The 20537-nt window shown below is 38.1% G+C and overlaps 1 non-coding gene across 1 annotated transcript; it reads left to right on the top strand.

Moving 5' to 3' along the window:
• The first annotated feature begins 16188 nt into the window (after positions 1-16188).
• On the top strand, positions 16189-16321 carry LOC120094000 (small nucleolar RNA SNORA17). The gene has a single exon (XR_005487698.1). It is a non-coding gene; the product is annotated as a small nucleolar RNA SNORA17 (small nucleolar RNA).
• Positions 16322-20537: the final 4216 nt, after the last annotated feature.

The raw sequence follows: 20537 nt of genomic DNA, 5'->3' as shown, positions 1-20537 counted from the left end.
TTTCTTTTATATTAATCCCTCTGTTATTAATTTGTCACATTTTAAACAGAATCAAATTAGATTTAATATTTTCTTAAGTGGAATTAAAGTATAATTGTATCATTTTTCCCCTTTCCAATCCTCCCTCTAATCCCTAAAGTATACATATCCTTTGCACTCTCAAGTTCATTCACTAAACTTTATTTCTTTTGTTGTGTACATATTATATATAAATAATTGTGTCTGTGCCATATATATAATATATATACTATGTATGTATCATATATACATGTATATTATATACATATACATATACTTCTATATGCATATATACTGTATATATGTTACATATATGCTTTATACATATGCTATATATACATATTCATAGATACCATGTACAGAAGCATACACATATAGTATATATTTAAACCAGTATGGATATGTTTATGTGTATAATTATATATAAAATATATGCAAAAGCTACGTGTATATGTAATATAGTATATTACATATGTTTATGTGTATATGTATTATTATGTATATATGTATTATGTATGTATTATATGTGTTATATTATGTGTATATTTATGTATACATGTATTACCATCAGATAAATATATAATTAAGTGGATATATGCATAGTTGTGTATCATATGTATATGGTACATTTTATATATATACATAATATATGTAACAGAATACACAATAATGTATATAATATATAATGTTCTCTGAAACTTGGGTGCAGAAGCTGTGTTGAAGATGGATATGGGAGCTGGGCAGCACAGAGTTACTTGTTCTCTGTATTTTGAGCAGTGCATTTTTACTGTAATCACCTCCATCTGTTGTAAAAAGAAGTTTCTTTGTTGAGGAATAAGAGCTACATTTATTTGTGGGTATAAGGATAAATATTTAGCGTGCAGTTAGGACTTGCACTGGTTTAGTAAATTGTTAGTTGTAATTCTCACCCTGTACATGAATCAATTCCAAATGGGCCAAGGATGTCAATGTTAGACTTGAAACCTGTAGAAGAAAGAGTAGGGAGCAAAGTCTAGTATACAGGTTCAGGTAAGGACTTTATGGGAACCTACTTATCTAGGAAGTAAGACATAACCAATAAATGGTGTTTCATGAAATTAATTTTAAAAAAGCCTCCATACTACTACAAAGGAACTGTAACAGACTTAAGCACCAGCTTACAGAATGGGAAAAATTCTTTGCTAGCTATACACCTAACACAGGACTAGTGTCTAGAATAAGAAGGAACCCACAAGTCTAAACACCAAGAAAACAAACAACTTGTAAGACAAACCATGGATCTTACAGTGTTTTCTATCTTTAGCCACCAGGAAAACCTGAATTATAACCATTTTAAGGTGTCATTTTACCATAGTCAGAATGACTGAGAGTAAGAAAACAAAAAGACAGTAAACAGCAGCAAATATGTGGGGAATGGGGACTTCTCGTGCACTGTTGGAGGGAGAGCAAACTGGTGTAGCCACTGTGAAAATCAGTTTCAGTTCCTCGTGACCTACCACATTAGCCACTCCTGGGTATATATACTAATGATTCTAGTCACTACAACTGATATACATTTGTCACCCATGTTCATAGCCCTCTATTCAAAATAACCAAGGTATGGAAACAGCCAAAAAGTTTGTCAGGTGACAAAGGGATAATGCAACATGCAATATTTATATAAAAATCAAAATCATTTTCATCTGTAAAGTGAAAGGAAATTATGAGCTTGTAGATACGCACAACTCTTAGACCTCATCGGAAACGCTTCTGCAGTGGATGGTGGTTAATTCAGAATCTCCCAGTTGGAAAATTGCAGAGAGTAAATATTAGTGGCGTGTTCAACCACAAATGGGACATTTATATTTTATCTCCACTCCAACACTCAAGGACCACCAAGGAGGAGGGGACAAGGAGATTGTAAGAGCCAAATGTCAGGAAGGACTAGAGGGAAAATGTGTCTTTTGAATATAACAGGACTACTAAACTCATAAACTCGCCGAAGCTACATAAAGTCAACCTAGTCACTGTTCTAGCAGAGAGCAGGAAAGACCTCACACGACATCTTTGCTGAAGAGCTATTGACAGTTAATGATTTCCAGGGGAACAGTTTGGCCCCTAATGACTTGAACATATTCCAGCAGATGGTCTCACACACAGGAGTATATAGGCATCAAGATTTTGAATCATTGGTTTATTTAAACAATAAACAAGAAAGAGGATAAAAAAAAGGTGAGGATGGATCTGAGAGAAGATAGGAAAGGATTTGGGGGTGATAGTATGCTGTATGAAATTTTCAAAAATTAATAAAATATAAAAGCCTAAATGTCACCAAAAAGTTTGAATTTATACAGTAGTTTGAAATATTAAACCTAGCAATGCAAACAAAGCTAATTAAAGACTGTGGCTCTGAATAAGTCACAGCATCTAACAGCACAGCATTATAGCCTACTTTCCATAATGAATGCATATACAATCATATTAATCAGTGGTTGTTTCTACTTTATACTACTCTTAATTCCTGGAATATCATAGTTTCATATGAATAGATATTTCATGTGTTTTATTATTAGTTTTTAACAAAATCTTTGGAGGCAAAGGTGACTGCTAAAATTTTATTGAAATGTGAAAAGTTTCTCCAAATCATTATATATTTTACAGTGTTTATGCTCTGCATTATATAGATGATCAAAACACGAATCCTCTTTGGTGTTAGAAAATAAGATAATTACTCCAATATTAAATATTTATAGGTTTTATTAGCACGATTAGATGATACCCACATATAAAATAAAGTCAAAGATGCAAATGAATAGACAATAGGAAGCATCTTGTCAGTGGGGAAGAGAGGTGAACGCCCAGAAGTGCGGACAACCCTGATACCGCAAGACAGACAGCCACCTCTGCCCACCTCTGCCCACATCCCTTGCCCAAGAGGAAACTGCATAGTGCAGGAATATAAGAGCAGTTAGCAGCTGGAAGCTGCTGGTTCAGGCCTGCACCCTGAACTAAACTGAATCAGTTATGCAGTTCCCTGCACCCAAGTCCTGTGGGGGTGAGAGCTGGACCATCAGAAGTGCAGACTCTCCTGAGAATATGGAGGAAGCTACTTTCTGCCCACATTCCCGAACCAAGAGGAAAATGCCTAGTGCTCTTTATGTCCCCTGGGCACAGGGACCTAGGAGCAGACCCTTCGGGGTTCTGCCTGTGACAAGAACTGAAAGCCAGTTGCCAGGAAAGGAAGAAGTCAAATTATCACTATTTGCAGATGATATATTATATTTAAGTGACCCCAAAAGTTCAACCAGAGAACTACTAAGCCTGATAAACAACTTCAGCAAAATTGCTGGGTATAAAATTAGCTCAAACCAGTAGCCTTTCTCTACTCAAAGGATAAACAGGCAGAGAAATAAATTAGGGAAATAACACCCTTCGCAATAGTCCCAAATAATATAAAACACCTCAGTGTGACTTTACCCAAGCAAGTGAAAGATCTGTATGACAAAGAACTACAAGTTTCTGAAGAAAGAAATTGAAGATCTCAGAAGATAGACCTCCTATGCTAATGGATTGGCAGGATTAATATATAAAAATAGCAATTTTGCCAAAAGCAATCTATAGATTTAATGCAATCCCCATCAGAATTACACTTCACTTCATCATAGAAATAAAAAAGAGCAATTTGCAAATTCATTTGGAATAACAAAAAAAAAACAAGAATAGTGAAAACTATACTCAACAATAAACAAACTTCTGGTGGAATGACCATCCCTGACCTCAAGCAGTATTACAGAGCAGCAGTGACAAAAACTGTATGGTACTGGCACAGAGACAGGCAGGTAGATGAGTGGAATAAAATTGAAGACACAGAAATGAACCCATACACTTATGGTCACTTGATTTTCGACAAAGGAGCTAAAACCATCCAATGGAAAAAAGATAGCATTTTCAGCAAATGGTGCTGGTTCAACTGGAGGTCAACATGTAGAAGAATGCAAATTGATCCATTCTTATCTCCCTGTACAAAGCTTAAGTCCAAGTGGATCAAGGACCTCCACATCAAACCAGATGCACTCAAACTAATAGAAGAAAAAGTGGGGAAGAGTCACATGACCACTGAGGAAAATTTCCTGAACAAAACACTAATGGCTTATGCTCTAAGATCAAGAATCGACAAATGGGACCTCATAAAACTGCAAAGCTTCTGTAAGGCAAAGGACACTGTGGTTAGGACAAAACGGCAACCAACAGATTGGGAAAAGATCTTTACCAATCCTACAACTGATAGAGGGCTAAAATCCAAAATATACACAGAAATCAAGAATTAGACTCCAGAGAGCCAAATAATCCTATTTAAAATGGGGTACAGAGCTAAACAAAGAATTCTCAGCTGAGGAATGCTGAATGGCTGAGAAGTATCTCATCAGGATGCTCAACATCCTTAGTCATCAGGGAAATACAAATCAAGACACTCTGAGATTCCACCTCACACCAGTCAAAATAGCTAAGATAAAAAACTCAGGAGACAGCAGATGCTGGGGAGGATGTGGAGAAAGAGAAACATTCCTCCATTATCGGTGGGATTGCAAACTGGTACAATGACTCTGGAAATCAGTCTGGAGGTTCCTCAGAAAATTGGGCAGTACACTATCTGAGGACCCAGCTATACCTCTCTTGGGCATATACCCAAAAGATTCTCCAACATACAACAGAGACACACGCTCCACTATGTTCATAGCAGTCTCATTTATAATAGGCCAAAGTTGGGAAGAACCCAGATATCCTTCAACGGAGGAATAGATGCAGAAAATGTGGTAAATCTATACAATGTAGTATTACTCAGCTATCAAAAACAACAACTTGATGAAATAGACAAATGAATTGAACTAGAAAATATCATCCTGAGTGAGGTAACCCAACCACAAAAAAACACACATGGTATGCATTCACTGATAAATGGATATTATCCCAAAAGCTTGAAATATCCAAGATACAATCCACAGACCACATGAAGCTCAAGAAGATGGATCGCCAAAATGCATCTGCTTCACTTCTTAAAAGGGGGAACAAAAATATTCATAGGAGTTAATATGGAGGCAAAGTTTGGAGCAGAGACTGAAGGAACAGCCATTCAGATCCTGCCCCACATGTGGCCCACATATATACAGCCACCAAAACTAGATAAGATTGTTGAAGCTAAGAAGTACTTGCTGACAGGTCCTAGATATAGCTGTCTCCTGAGAGACACAGCCTGAGCATGTCAAATACAGAGGCGCATGCTGGCAGCAAACCATTTAACTGAGATCAGGACCCCCGTTGGACGAATTAGAGAAAGGTTTGAAAGAGTTGAAGGGGCTTGCAACTCCTTAAGAACAACAATGCCAACCAACCAGAGCTCCCAGAACTAAATTACTACCCAAAGACTATACATGGACAGACCCATGACTCCAACTGCATATGTAGCAGAGGATGGCCATGTTGGGCACCAGTGAAAGGACCCTTTGTAGGACCTTTGTCCTACTAAGCTTGGACCCCTGGTGTAGGGGAATTGAAGGGCGGTAAGGGTAGATTGATGGGGAGAGGAACACCCTTATAGAAGAAGGTGAGAGGGATGAAATAGGGGTCTTATGTCTGGGAAACTGGGAAAGGGAATAACATTTGAAATGTAAATAAAAAATATCCAATAAAAAATAAAGAAAGAAAGCATCTTTTCTTTGTATTCTGTCCTTCTCTCCAGGGATTTCTATTGGGTCTTCATATTTTCTCATGTCATGTATAAAAATAAGTCAAATGTTTCTTTTTTACTTCTCCAAGTTCAAGATATTTCTTCTATGATTTCTAAAATATGTTATCAATTCTTTCCTGATAGAATATAATATAGCTGTCATTCCTTTTTTATGACTGTAGTGTATAGTGTTCCTAATACAGATGCTATACTGTATAAATTACACTAGTATTAGTGAACATTCCAGCTACTTTCCTTGCACATTTTTAGATTGTTGGAGGTAATATACCCACATATGGATGTACTTAATTTAATAAGCACAAATCTCGGTACATAAAACACATAGAAATAGAATCTTGGGGTCAAAGCTCTGTTCATTTCAGATCAGATAAAGAAGCCCAGAGATTTAATTATGTTATTTTACATATTGACTACTGCCAAGACCCCCACTTTCCAAGAAACTGAGAGTCATAAAAGCAACACACTATGAATGCTCATCTACATTTTCCACCCATGTGATCTAACATATATATGAAAAAAGAAAACATTTCATCATTTTTTGCATTTTTCTCTGAGTTCTTTTTTTTACAGAGATTGGATGATGATGATGATCTGCATATATATATGTGTATATATATATATATATATATATATATATATATAATTTTTTCAGGTTCCTTTGGTGCCCCATAGCATATGTTTGTTCATGCTAGAGTGAAATAAGTTTTAGAATAGAAAACACAGGAAACCTTGTACCTGATTTATTGAGAAGTTTACTAATCTACAGAGAAGTTCAATACATCTTACACAACTACTTTAAATTGTCACAAACTAAAACAATGCTTCTCACCTTGTCTTCAATGAACACATCCAGGAGAAAAATCATACCACCAATGGTGCTATTCTCTTAAAAACTACACTTGATTTAAATCTTTATTTGCTTTGGTGGCCCTGACAGACACAGTACGGGCTTTCTGCAAAGCAGCCATCGAGTTCTGAGCACTTCAAGAAGTTCATATCTAAGCACCTCAGTAAGTATCATAAACCAGGAAAATCTCAATAATACTTAAATTCATATTATAGAGTTTGACTAATTTATAAAAAGAGTTGGAACTACATATTTTTGTTTCTTTTTCATGAACATACCTCTTCAGTTTAACTTCTATAGGGTAGGCAAGCTAAGAGAATTCTTTAGAGTGGCATTTTATGAGTTCTATATACATTCATGTACTCAAGCATATTAATGTACTCAGTCACTAAGTAACTACTCAATATGTTTGACTGAGTACTAAATGATTAAAAATTATCGGTGATATATTTCTTATATTTGAAGAGTGTATATTCAAATGTTGGAACGGATAGAAACCAAGACATCAACATTTTCTGGGAACTTTTACTATACTTAAGACATTTCTTTTAACTATACATGGACTGACCCTGGACTCTGACCTCATAGGTAGCAATGAATATCCTAGTAAGAGCACCAATGGAAGGGGAAGCCCTGGGTCCTGCTAAGACTGAACCTCCAGTGAACTAGACTGTTGGGGGGAGGGTGGCAATGGGGGGAGGGTTGGGAGGGGAACACCCATAAGGAAGGGGAGGGGGGAGGGGGATGTTTGCCTGGAAACCGGGAAAGGGAATAACAATCGAAATGTATATAAGAAATACTCAAGTTAATAAAAAATAAAAAATAAAAAAAGAAGATCAAATTATAATACCAAATAATCCTAGATATGAATATTATGTTATGAGACCCTGAACATTGTTTAAATAATTTAGAACATGTTATAGTAAAAAAAAAAAGAAATTTCTTTTAAAATTGAGACTGGATATATTACATGTAATTGTCTGTCTTTATATGTGTATAGAAAGAATGCAAAATAATAAGAAAATAAGAGCTTATTCTCGAGTTAAGTATGACTAAGTAAATATGGCCTAGATTGAGATAGTCCTGGTCATATTATGATGTGCAAACAGTTTCATGGAGTTCTTATAGAACAAAGAGAAGCCATACAAATTAACATATGTAAAAGTACATTAGTGAAAATACCAGGAAGGCAGGATCCAGCAAAGTAGAGAATTTTTTGCTGGGTGGTTTGGATAATAACTAATGACCTTGGTAGCATTTGGTGCAGTGGGCGACAATGGTATGTTGACATATTCTAGGTATTACCTGAGAGCCACAAGGATGCTAGGTCTGACTCAGATGTGAGGAGTAAAGAGTTGTTAAAGGCACTCAGGACAGCATCATCAGATAATTTGGCTCTATTCTGTAGCATTACATTTCTCCACCATTATAAGGTTTGAATAGGCAGTTTCTGGAATATTTAATGTAGGTTTGGCTTTTGTTCTGGGAACTTTAGTTCACATTTTTATTCCTTGAATAAAAACCATGGAATTGAAATGATTTCTTAAAAAATAGAAAAACATTACAATCATTTCTTCTAAGGAAAGACATCAGTTCTTAGTATCATTGTGTGCCCTTTTTTTTTCAGTCTTGTATTCTAGGTGCATTTATATTTTGTTAGATTATTCAATAGCAGTCTTAACATCTGTGGTAGTTTGAATATGCTTACCTTATGGGAAGTGGCAGTATAAGGAACTGTGTCTTTGTAAGAAGAAGTGTGTCACTGAGTAGGAAACTTCAAGGTCCTCTAGTTCTCAAGCTCTGCCCCATGCAAAAGAGACACTCCTCCTGCCTGCCTGTGGAAGACAGTCTCCTCCTGGCTGCCTTCATATCAAGATGTATGAGTCTCAGCTCTTCCAGGGCCAATTCTGCCTACATGATGCCATGCTTCCCACCATGATGATACTGGACTAAACCTCTGAAACTGTAAGCCAGCCCCAATTAAATGTTTGCCTTTATAAGAGTTGCCTTGGTCATGGTGTCTCTTCAAGGCAATAAAACTCTAACAAAGAGATCATCTTTATTTAAATATTACCATAAATATATTCATTATGCTTCTTAATAGCTATACAACATTCTACCTAAAAAATGTCATAATTTATTATTCTATCTTCAGCCATGGGTGATTAATAGTCTAACTAAAAAACCAAGCAGTGATCAATACCCTGCAGTATGCATCTTTGCCTTTTGCTTTAGTTTCATTTGGTAATATTACTCAGGCCAATTATAGAAATATTTCTATGAACCATGAAATGTGTTGAAATAGCCTTAAAGTGAACAATTAAAATTTTTACTGCCTTTATTTGTTGTATGCCTGTGCAAGTGAACTCAGGTCTATGGGATTGTCAATAAGCACCTTTACTCATTAAACTATCTCACAAGCCTGTAAATAATAATAGTAATAATAATAATAATAATAATAATAATAATAACAATAACAACAGAATATTCCATTATTCCACTCTAAAGTTCCTTCTTCCACACCAGAATTACTTCTTTATATAACTACCATTATTATGTTTGCCCTCCAAAATTTAGAGAGCCCAAATAATGTGACAAAGGTCACATAGCCACTGGACTCTTCTTTCTTTTACCAGTTTTTCTTCTTCTCTTTCCCTATTTCTAGGGGACACTTGAATGCCCTTTGTTTTTTCAACATATTTCTTCTGGGGACACCTCTAATTTTTTTTCTCCCATTGAAATGTTAACTATTTCAAGCCACTTAAATATGAAGTGTTGTGTGCTCTAGCTAACAAAATGTAGTTATTTCTCTATTGATGGACCTAGAATTAATGTAGCAAGGGCAACGTTTAGCTGTATAAAGGGGGTTGTGAATCTTTTGACATACTGTGTATACTCTGTGTATATCCATTTTGCCTTAAACTCATTTTTTGTGGCATTTGACATACTTTTTCAACACTTTTTCCTTAACAGGAATCCCTCATCATTCTCTGTATTATCTGTCCTGACAAAAGGTTCCACATCCTCTCCATTTGCTACTTAGGCCTCCATGGATTCTTCCCTCTGGCACAGACAGAATGGCGACATTGGCCCTTGGATAAATGCATCGATGTCAGAGTTTCAGTATAAAAGCATGTAGTAAATACTTTTACTACACATATGTTATTTGTATTTGGGTTGGAGATGACAGAGGGGAGGAAAGCCATGCCATCGTCAATCTGTAGAGGTCACAGGACAACTTGAAGCAGTCAGTGCTCTCCAAGCACCGTGTGGGTTCCAGGTATCAAACTCAGATGGCCAAGCTTGACATTAACTACCTATACTCACTGACACGCAACTCACAAGCCCCAAGAGTGCAGTAAATAATTCATATTTTAGATCTGCTAGTATCTCTTTGTCTCTAAGAAGGTTCAGTTGATATTTCTCAGCATGAATTTCAGACAATGGAATCCAGAGAATCTATTGCAAATTCCCAAAGGAAGGTCATGGGAGGGTTTGAAGGAACAAAAGGAAAGATGGGATCTCTGTATTTTAATTAAAAATTTTTTACTACAAAAGAGAAAAGGATACATATATACTTTATATAAACTTTCATTAAGTTCATTTGAATGAAATCCATTATTCTTTCATAACTATATGGATCTGGCTAATTGCATCTTTATACATGTACAATAATGAATTGCTATGGACTTCTAGGTTATATCTCTGTTACTTGTATAATGTGAGGCTTATTATACCAACACAATACTCTAAGACATGTTTAATTAAGCCTTATATGATAATAACCAATCTACTTGTGTGTTCTTTTGTTTTAGTATTTTAATGGGCATAATATGATAAAAATATAGATTAGTTGTATTTCTAAAGTAAATAATCATCCAAGCCCCAGTGTCTCCATTCAGGCTATGTTTAAAATGCTGTTTGTTGTCAGTGATGGCATTGTTCTCCATAGTTCAAGATTGGAGGAACTGGGCTAGACTCCAATAGGTTAGTGTTTCCAAAACCTCCCTGATAACATACCCTCAGCCTCTTGATATTCCTTTCACCAGTGGATGACTTTGGGCAGGTGAAATAGAGCAAGTGTTCCCCAGGTTTGGTCACCCATGCTTCACCCTCAGTTTACTAGAGCGTAGTCTGCTCAGCCACGTGGGCAAATTGAAATTGCCCATTGGCCATGTTTTGAAACTGCAGATTCTGACAAACGCAAGTTTACAAAATCCCAAGCATTGCTATTTAACTGACAGCACTCATCTGTTTATACCTAGTTATGCCTTCCTAAGACTATTGTTTATTAAGTCACATGGGATCCACAGAAATCAGGGTTAAGTTTCAGCTACCGGTTTACATTTTATTCCAGGGGAATCTCTTTCATTACTGGTTTAAAGTGAGCTTTTACAGGAATGAAGCAATCTGCCTTTGCCGTAGAAAGGGTACAAATAAGCCATTGCTAAATTATCAAAATAAGCCGCTGCTAAATGGTCTCATACAGTACCATAAATTACTCATCCAGCAGCAAATGGAAGTATGGTTAAGGGTTCTAAAGTCGATGTAGTTCTTCACTCACCATTTGATGCACAGTATCCACCAGGTTGCCTTTAGCATCCCTTGCAGGAGTACAATTTGATCTTATAGTCAGGGAGATAATTCAAACTGAATTGCAACTGAACCTATACTATAAGTAAATATTGTAGACTCCAAAGGTCAGGCTTAATGTCACATTACCCACTTGGAAGCTTCTGCTCTTCCCTTGGGCTTCCTTAAGTCCAATTTGCACATCCATGAAAATAAATGGCCACATTATAAATAAAGAAAAATATGACAAAGATACATCTACTTTTTCTTTTCGTTCCTTTCCTCCTTCTTTCTTTCTTTCTTTCTTTCTTTCTTTCTTTCTTTCTTTCTTAATTTCTTTTTCTTCCTTCCTTCCTTCCTTCCTTTCTTTCTGTCTTTCTTTTCTCTTTCATTGGAAAAGCATGGGTAACTAGTTTAGATAAGAATAAAAGCCCTGCGATTCTATATGCAGTTCCAGAAGGGAATTTGGCCATCTACTTTATTGCCAATAGCTAAAATATTTCTGTTTGTTGGAAATAATGGTGTGTTGCACCTCTCATTAAACTTCTTGAATGGATAGGAATGACCAACAAATGAAGATTTGTTTTGTCTCAGATATTAATGATGGTCAGACTGAAAGCCCTAGACTGGATGGAAATGAGCTCCCATGACCCATAACCTTGCAAAACTTCTTTGAAGTCTATGACTTCCTCTCATTGTCTTTGGCAGCTGTCACATCTGTTTCCTCAATTCTTATCTTAAGGCAACTCCACCCTTCCTCTCATGAGTTAAACTTTGTTTTGGACAATTTAGCAATGGCTTATTTGTGCACCTATCTTCTTAAACACTGAAATTCCCCAAAATTCTGCTTGCTTGCCTCTCTGCTTGGCAGTGCAAGTGAATTCTCTGAGAGAAATAGAGGAAAGAAATAAAGAAAGCCATTGTAAATCATGAACTTGGTTTTCTTCCTTATTCATAATAGAGTTAATTTAATTTTAGAATGCATTAGTAACAGATTTCTTAACTTTAAATTTTGCTTCTCTAGTCAAGTTTGTCATGCTTTCAATTAAAAGGTAGTAACTCAGCAGGTGGATTTTCCCCAGCTGTCAGAATTCTTGCTAAAATATCATTTGGAACTACTTGACTCCAAAGGGACCTGACAATTAAAGTGATGTGTGTGTGTGTGTGTGTGTGTGTGTGTGTGTGTGTGTGTGTGTGTGTGTCTGTGCAAAGAACTATAGAATGAACATGCTTCTTTGGAAAGTTTATTTTCAATCCATTACTATAGTTTGCAGAAGAATTACTCTTTGTTATTCAACTATATTTCATTACTGGTAATTGGCTTCCTACATTTACAAATGATTTGCTCCCAGTGCTTCAGAGGCTACATATGCCAGCCACTAAATCATTCTCTTGACAGAGAGTCTTCATTTTGTTTCCTGATTACATTGCCTTTGCTATTCCATATTTAACAAGGTGATTATGTCCTTGGAGTTTTTTACTTTGTGTTCTTAGGAGGAGGGATATGGTGATGCCAATTTAAATCTTTTTTTAAAATTAGAGTCTTAAATTTCTCTCCTTTTGAAATGGCATTCTCATATTATGAGAGTAAAAGAGCAAGCAGCCCAACACTTCTATAAGAAAAGGAAAAAGGGTTCTGTAAGCTTCTCCATGTATGACTGTGTGACAATATTGAGAAACTCTTGGGAGGTGAACTTACTTCCTCTTAGACAGCCACTGTATGAAACTCACAGAATCGGATAAAGCTGTGCTTCTGCTCTTGCATTCAACAAAAGTGTTACCTTTGAGAACTTCTATAAAGTGGGACCAGTTATACCTGCTACCCATCTCTACCAGTGAGTTATCATTGAGTCAGGAAGTTAGGTATTAGCTTGATAAATGCTTACACACACACACACACACACACACACACACACACACACACACACACCCATGGGGGGAGAGAGAGAGAGAGAGAGAGAGAGAGAGAGAGAGAATGAGAGAGAGAAAATGAAAGAGAGAGAGAGAGAGAGAGAGAGAGAGAGAGAGAGAGAGAGAGCTTGCAGTGACAGAGAGAGAGATTCCAGGGCTTTGCTTCTAACTCTCCATTGCCTGCCATTCAAAGTATGTTCTATGTAACAGAAACATTTTCTATCCTGTTAAAAACTGAGAACCTTGGGCCTGCTCTAGAGCAGTAGAATAAGACTTAAGACTCAGAATTGACTATTGTACTTGTTCAAGTTTGCTGGACATTTGTTAACAGGTACTATGAAAAGTAATTCTGAAGTTAGGAAAGTAGTGTAGGATTATCTATGGAAGTCTGGGAGTTTGCATTAACAAAAAGATGACACCATTTGTATTTTCAAAATCAGTTAACTTCTTTGAAAACTATAGAAAATGACCAATTATTGTTATTTTTATTTTGGGCATACTCATTTTTAAAAAGGTTTTAAGTATAATGGCAGGAAACCATTGGAACTCAAATAAAAGATGACAGAGGGGTGGTGATAGTCCATTCAATCAATGTAACTATGGGACCATGGTGAGTGACTTTGTGGAAAGTGTCATCTCATTGTGCTTGCTTACTTTTCTATAGAATTACTTCTTAGAGTCATAATGGGAAGAAAGTTTATCCCTTTGGTTGAAGAAAAATACAGCAAAGGCAGAGAAGAAGAAAGCATGAGATGAGGAAGGAAATTACAGAGAGAACAAGAAATGAGTTTGAAAGGGAAAGAATAGTAAAAGTATAGTCAGTACCTCCTATAGGTGCCCCAGACATCAAAATGAGAAATACAGTATGTCTCCTAGCTGCTTACCCACAAAGTCACAATAGCCACAAACCCTTGTCAGCAACTTAGCAGAAACATGATGCCAAGAGCAGAATCCATATCCACAGACATACACTCATCCCAAGTGCAGCAATTGCCTGTGACAGTTCCTTGTTGGAATCCTCTTATCGTGGCAAACACATTTACTAGTACAGAGGTCACGACAGAGGAGGAAAAATGAAAAGAAAAAGTGTTGAGCTCAAGGCATGGTTTTTTTGTGGCAACAGGAGAAACAAAATCACTGATTATACTCTTGTTCATGCACAAAGAGGACTGTAAAACTTTCAGGCAGGATACAAATAAAATGCACACCCAAGAATTACTTTCTAGAAACAAAAACAAACAAACAAACAAACAAACAAACAAACAAATAAATAAATAAATAAATTTTATAGACCAGTCAGCTTAAGTTTAAGAACTGAGGGGATTCAACAACAGAGCATCTTATTGATTTCAAGTTTTCTGGAATAGTCCAAGCACCGGGAACACGGCCAAAAAAATTGTGCTAACGCTACAAGACTAAACACTTTCCTAATTCTATTTGAGCTACACACTGCTTAGAGATAGAGTACTTAAGAACACAAGAAGACTGAATCCAGTTCACCTCGACCTTGGAAGATATTTATGGGAGAACTTCAATCCATCTATTCAAGGAATGTTAATTAGGCTCGTAAAACTTGCTACTGTCTGTGAGGTGAGCAAAATCTTGAGTGAAATTCAAGTTCTGAGAAACACAACAGCAACTGAATTATATCAACTTTGATACTGAGAAAAATCAACCTGGATTTTTTTCCCCCGTTTTTGTCACATTCGGTATCAGCAAGATAATTGTCCTAAAGTTGCCAGGTACTGAATCAGTTAATTATGCATCTATCATCAATTAGATGGTTCTGTATAGAGCACTGCCGTGGAGGCAGAGAGGTGAGAGCAATCTGAAATAGAAAACACAGACATTACTTAATGATAATGACCTTTAAGCATTTTGGCGACAAGGGTCATGATAATCAGAACCATAAACAATATAGTGATGTGTGAATATTATACTTCAGTGGCTCTCGACAAAAGTAGCTGACACAAATGTCACTGTGACTGGTGTTGTTAACCCCTATCATACTGGTTTTTAGCTTGTTCTAAGGAAACTTATTTGTCTTCTAGTTGTAAGCTCTCAGAAACTAGCAATTGAATTTAACCCGGTCATCGCTGTGTTTGCAGCAAGTCCCACAGGTTGGTACTTGCTAATCCCTTATTGACTGTGTAAAAGATACTTTCCTGATCACCAGAGAATGGAGTGGTCCAAACCAAATTAGAAAATTACAATTCTTGCATTCTGGTTCTTATAAACTGGTTCAAATGATAGATCTATGTTAAACGATTTTTATTTGAGATGAGAACCCAAGGCTACCAGACCAGTAGTTTGGCTACTGACTTTTGAGTGGGGCGTCAGAGAACACTTTATTTTTTTTTTTTTTTTTCCGGAGCTGGGGACCGAACCCAAGAGAACACTTTATTTAAGGAGGCACTATTAAGGCTTGATGAAAAGAGCAAGAATGACAGCTTTTAAACCAAACCCCATTGACAGACTCTCAAAGTGGTTGATATAAAGATCTCCACATATGAAACTAGAGATGTTTATCCAGATGATGATGGAGAAGCTATAAAATGTGCCAGGCACCAACCATAGCAGCAATGGGACTTGGCTATAATCTAGATTTTTTTTTCTTTTTTTTTTTTTTTTTGGAGCTGGGGACCAAACCCAGGGCCTTGCGCTTCCTAGGCAAGCGCTCTACCACTGAGCTAACTCCCCAACCCCTTTTATTTATGTTATAACATGGAGCATGTTGGATGTATATATGATTTTGTTTGGACGATTCCAGAACATAAAGAATCCACTTCTCCCTCTCTGTCTCTCTCTTTCTCCCTCTCTGTGCATGTGTGTGAGCCTCTTTCTCCTCTTTTTCTTTATCTCTCATCCTCCTTCTCTTCCTCCCCTCCTCTCTCTGCATGTGTGTGTATGTGTAATTTAGAGCTTTGGAAACCTCAGCTTTTCTGTCAACTTAGGGAAAAGAACCATATGTGTTTCCTGTATTGACTTGGCATTGTGTCAGAATGATCAGCTATATTGGCCTTAAAGTCTGTCTTTCAATTTGTACTGGGGTGATGCACCAAATTAAGCATAACACATTTTATACATGGGTCTGATGACAGAAACTAATAGCAAAATATTCGCGAAGTAAGTAGGAATTATGACTGCTGTGACACATGTGCCTCAGTAGGTTGGCAGAGAGGAGAGAGGCTATGTCTATGCTCCATGTTCTGACCTGTGAACATCTGAATGGTTAGTAGCCTAACACTCCATGAAATAAGTGAAGCTGATGGACATTAGAAGAACCATGCCTAGGACTGCGAGCCCTGGCAAGAAGCAAGACCATGATGACCATAAAACTAGTGCCATGGGGTCCTGGATAGGGAGCTAGCCTGAGATGACCACCAGTCCAGCACCAAGTAGGGCAGGAGTAGCATATCATGCTGTGGATAACCCTTGCCCAGTGCCATAGTGCACAAACAGTGTATAGTACTTGTAAGACCAACCCTGAGACAAGTCCAGAAGCTCAGAGACTATAGCGCCATGAAGAGCAGCAAGTAATGACAGAAATAGAAGAGAGCGACAGAAGGTAGACTCAATGAAGAGAGGCAAAATTGTAGGCTAGTGAGAGACGAATGAGAGGAGTATCTAGCAATATCACCTGAGACCATGGTAGAGTCTTGGCCTGTGATGCCAACAGGGACCTCAGTGCAGGTCTGTGGCCCTGTAGCAGCAGGAGTCTGTTTCCACCAAAGAACAGGCAGATGTCTCTGGCCTGGATTGCCACCCGGGGAAAAGTTGATGTCTGAGGGCTGTGCAGAACTGCCCCTAACCCTTGCCTTGACTTAGTGGGAGAGCTGGCCCTGGGCCATGAGAGCAGGAGAGCTGTCTCTGCCCCTCACCTACTGCAGCACTCAGGTAAGTATGCTCCTTGTCTAGGGAGGGTAGTGACGTTGGTTTTGGGTGTGGACCTTGCAAGTGAAATGACTCCAGGGTATGAATAGGGTGTAAGCAAAGGACAACCAACTCTGCCTCTTGTCTGCTGTGCAATGTTGGGGATCAGAGAGAGAGGTCGCCCTCCTCTCCCTCATCCCTCACTACTTTCATCAGGTGGAAGAGCTACCCCTAGCGTCATGAGAGTGGAAGAACTGGCCCTGCACCTTGCCCTGAGCCAGCCTTGAGGTTGTGAGAGCAGCAGAGCCTGAAGGCTGATCAGATCAAATACTTCTCAGGCCCAGATCCAGGGCTTTGAGTTGGCCCACCTCAACATCTACTCCAATAAAAAACGGCTGGAGTGCACTAAGGGGCTGGTCCTTCTGATGTAAAATTACAAGGTCTCCATGACACGGCAAGGACAAGGTATCCAAGAGGAGGGTCAATAAGATTTCGGTATTGATAGGATGGCAGGAGCAAGAGATGTCATACCAGACCAATGAGTCACTGCAATGAGCATTAGCAAAGAAGTGTAGACAAAAGGATATACTGTGGGACAAACTGTGACACCCTACAGCTTCCACAACAAGATTATTTTCTCTATTTGGGTAGGGAGTAGGTACAAGGGTGGGGAGATGGATGGAATGGGGGGGTGCATGATGTAAAATTCACAAAGAACCAAAAATAGTAAAATAATTAATATCTTAAAAAGCAAAATATGAGGGAGAAATGGGATAACATTTGAAATGTAAATACATAAAAATATCCAAGAAAAATAAAATTAAAAAAGCAAAATGTTAAGAATATACATATATCCTGTAACTTCTATCAAATATACTCAATAATTTTCTTCTCTGAATATTTTCTCTAGTATCCCAAGCTGACCTCAAATTTGCGGTGTAGCCAGAACTGGACTGCACCTCCTCATCACCCTACTTGTTTTCTCCAAAAAAAGACTCAAGGTGTGTGTCACCATGCCTTACTTAACATAGAATAATAAAGAGTGTCATTGCTCCATTAAATTCACGTGCTGTTGTTGCTTAGGACATAAAGAGAACTTTCCACACCCATTTGTTCTAATATTCCAAGGTGACAAGTCTGAATATATCTTAATGTTAAGAAAATATTTATTTTATTTACTTGCACGTGTGCAGGTGGGTGTCAGTGAGTTTACGTGACGATGCATGACGTGCCTTTGCGTGTGTGGAATCCAGAAGGGGTTTCTGCCTTCTCAAAGCTGGAGGTACAGGAGTTTGTGGAATGTGTGGTTTATTATTCAAGTGCTGGTGTCTAAACTCTGGTCTGAGTCATTGTACAGCAAACGGTCTTTATTGGGCCATCTAGCCAGCCCATATCGATGGCTTCTGTAAGTGTTTACATTAGCATTCAAAGTAAAAGGTCTCATCATGACATTGTCATACTGCTGCATCAGTTCGAATTCTTTTTTTTTTTGCCTTTATTTTATTTTATTTTATTTTATTTTAATTTTTTACTTTTTTTTTACATTTTTTTTATTAACTTGAGTATTTCTTATATACATTTCAAGTGTTATTCCCTTTCCCGGTTTCCGGGCAAACAACCCCCTCCCCCCTCCCCTTCCTTATGGGTGTTCCCCTCCCAACCCTCCCCCCATTGCCGCCCTCCCCCCATAGTCTAGTTCACTGGGGGTTCAGTCTTAGCAGGACCCAGGGCTTCCCCTTCCACTGGTGCTCTTACTAGGATATTCATTGCTACCTATGGGGTCAGAGTCCAGGGTCAGTCCATGTATAGTATTTAGGTAGTGGCTTAGTCCCTGGAAGCTCTGGTTGCTTGGCATTGTTGTACTTTTGGGGTCTCGAGCCCCTTCAAGCTCTTCCAGTTCTTTCTCTGATTCCTTCAACGGGGGACCTATTCTCAGTTCAGTGGTTTGCTGCTGGCATTCGCCTCTGTATTTGCTGTATTCTGGCTGTGTCTCTCAGGAGCGATCTACATCCGGCTCCTGTCGGTCTGCACTTCTTTGCTTCATCCATCTTGTCTAATTGGGTGGCTGTATATGTATGGGCCACATGTGGGGCAGGCTCTGAATGGGTGTTCCTTCAGTCTCTGTTTTAATCTTTGCCTCTCCCTTCCCTGCCAAGGGTATCCTTTTTCCTCATTTAAAGAAGGAGTGAAGCATTCACATTTTGATCATCCGTCTTGAGTTTCGTTTGTTCTAGGGATCTAGGGTAATTCAAGCATTTGGGCTAATAGCCACTTATCAAAGAGTGCATACCATGTATGTCTTTCTGTGATTGGGTTAGCTCACTCAGGATGATATTTTCCAGTTCCAACCATTTGCCTACGAATTTCATAAAGCCGTTGTTTTTGATAGCTGAGTAATATTCCATTGTGTAGATGTACCACATTTTCTGTATCCATTCCTCTGTTGAAGGGCATCTGGGTTCTTTCCAGTTTCTGGCTATTATAAATAAGGCTGCGATGAACATAGTGGAGCACGTGTCTCTTTTATATGTTGAGGCATCTTTTGGGTATATGCCCAAGAGAGGTATAGCTGGATCCTCAGGCGGTTCAATGTCCAATTTTCTGAGGAACCTCCAGACTGATTTCCAGAATGGTTTTACCAGTCTGCAATCCCACCAACAATGGAGGAGTGTTCCTCTTTCTCCACATCCTCGCCAGCATCTGCTGTCACCTGAGTTTTTGATCTTAGCCATTCTCACTGGTGTGAGGTGAAATCTCAGGGTTGTTTTGATTCGCATTTCCCTTATGACTAAAGATGTTGAACATTTCTTTAGGTGTTTCTCAGCCATTCGGCATTCCTCAGCTGTGAATTCTTTGTTTAGCTCTGAACCCCATTTTTTAATAGGGTTATTTGTTTCCCTGCGGTCTAACTTCTTGAGTTCTTTGTATATTTTGGATATAAGGACTCTATCTGTTGTAGGATTGGTAAAGATCTTTTTCCAATCTGTTGGTTGCCGTTTTGTCCTAACCACAGTGTCCTTTGCCTTACAGAAGCTTTGCAGTTTTATGAGATCCCATTTGTCGATTCTTGATCTTAGAGCATAAGCCATTGGTGTTTTGTTCAGGAAATTTTTTCCAGTGCCCATGTGTTCCAGATGCTTCCCTAGTTTTTCTTCTATTAGTTTGAGTGTGTCTGGTTTGATGTGGAGGTCCTTGATCCACTTGGACTTAAGCTTTGTACAGGGTGATGAGGATGGATCGATCTGCATTCTTCTACATGTTGCCCTCCAGTTGAACCAGCACCATTTGCTGAAAATGCTCTTTTTTCCATTGGATGGTTTTGGCTCCTTTGTCAAAAATCAAGTGACCATTGGTGTGTGGGTTCATTTCTGGGTCTTCAATTCTATTCCATTGGTCTATCTGTCTGTCTCTGTACCAATACCATGCAGTTTTTATCACTATTGCTCTGTAATACTGCTTGAGTTCAGGGATAGTGATTCCCCCTGAAGTCCTTTTATTGTTGAGGATAGCTTTAGCTATCCTGGGTTTTTTGTTATTCCAGATGAATTTGCAAATTGTTCTGTCTAACTCTTTGAAGAATTGGATTGGTAT

This window comes from Rattus norvegicus, chromosome 7, assembly GCF_036323735.1.
Source record: "Rattus norvegicus strain BN/NHsdMcwi chromosome 7, GRCr8, whole genome shotgun sequence".
Lineage (NCBI taxonomy): Eukaryota > Metazoa > Chordata > Mammalia > Rodentia > Muridae > Rattus > Rattus norvegicus.
This window is presented reverse-complemented; position numbering and strand designations above follow the sequence as displayed.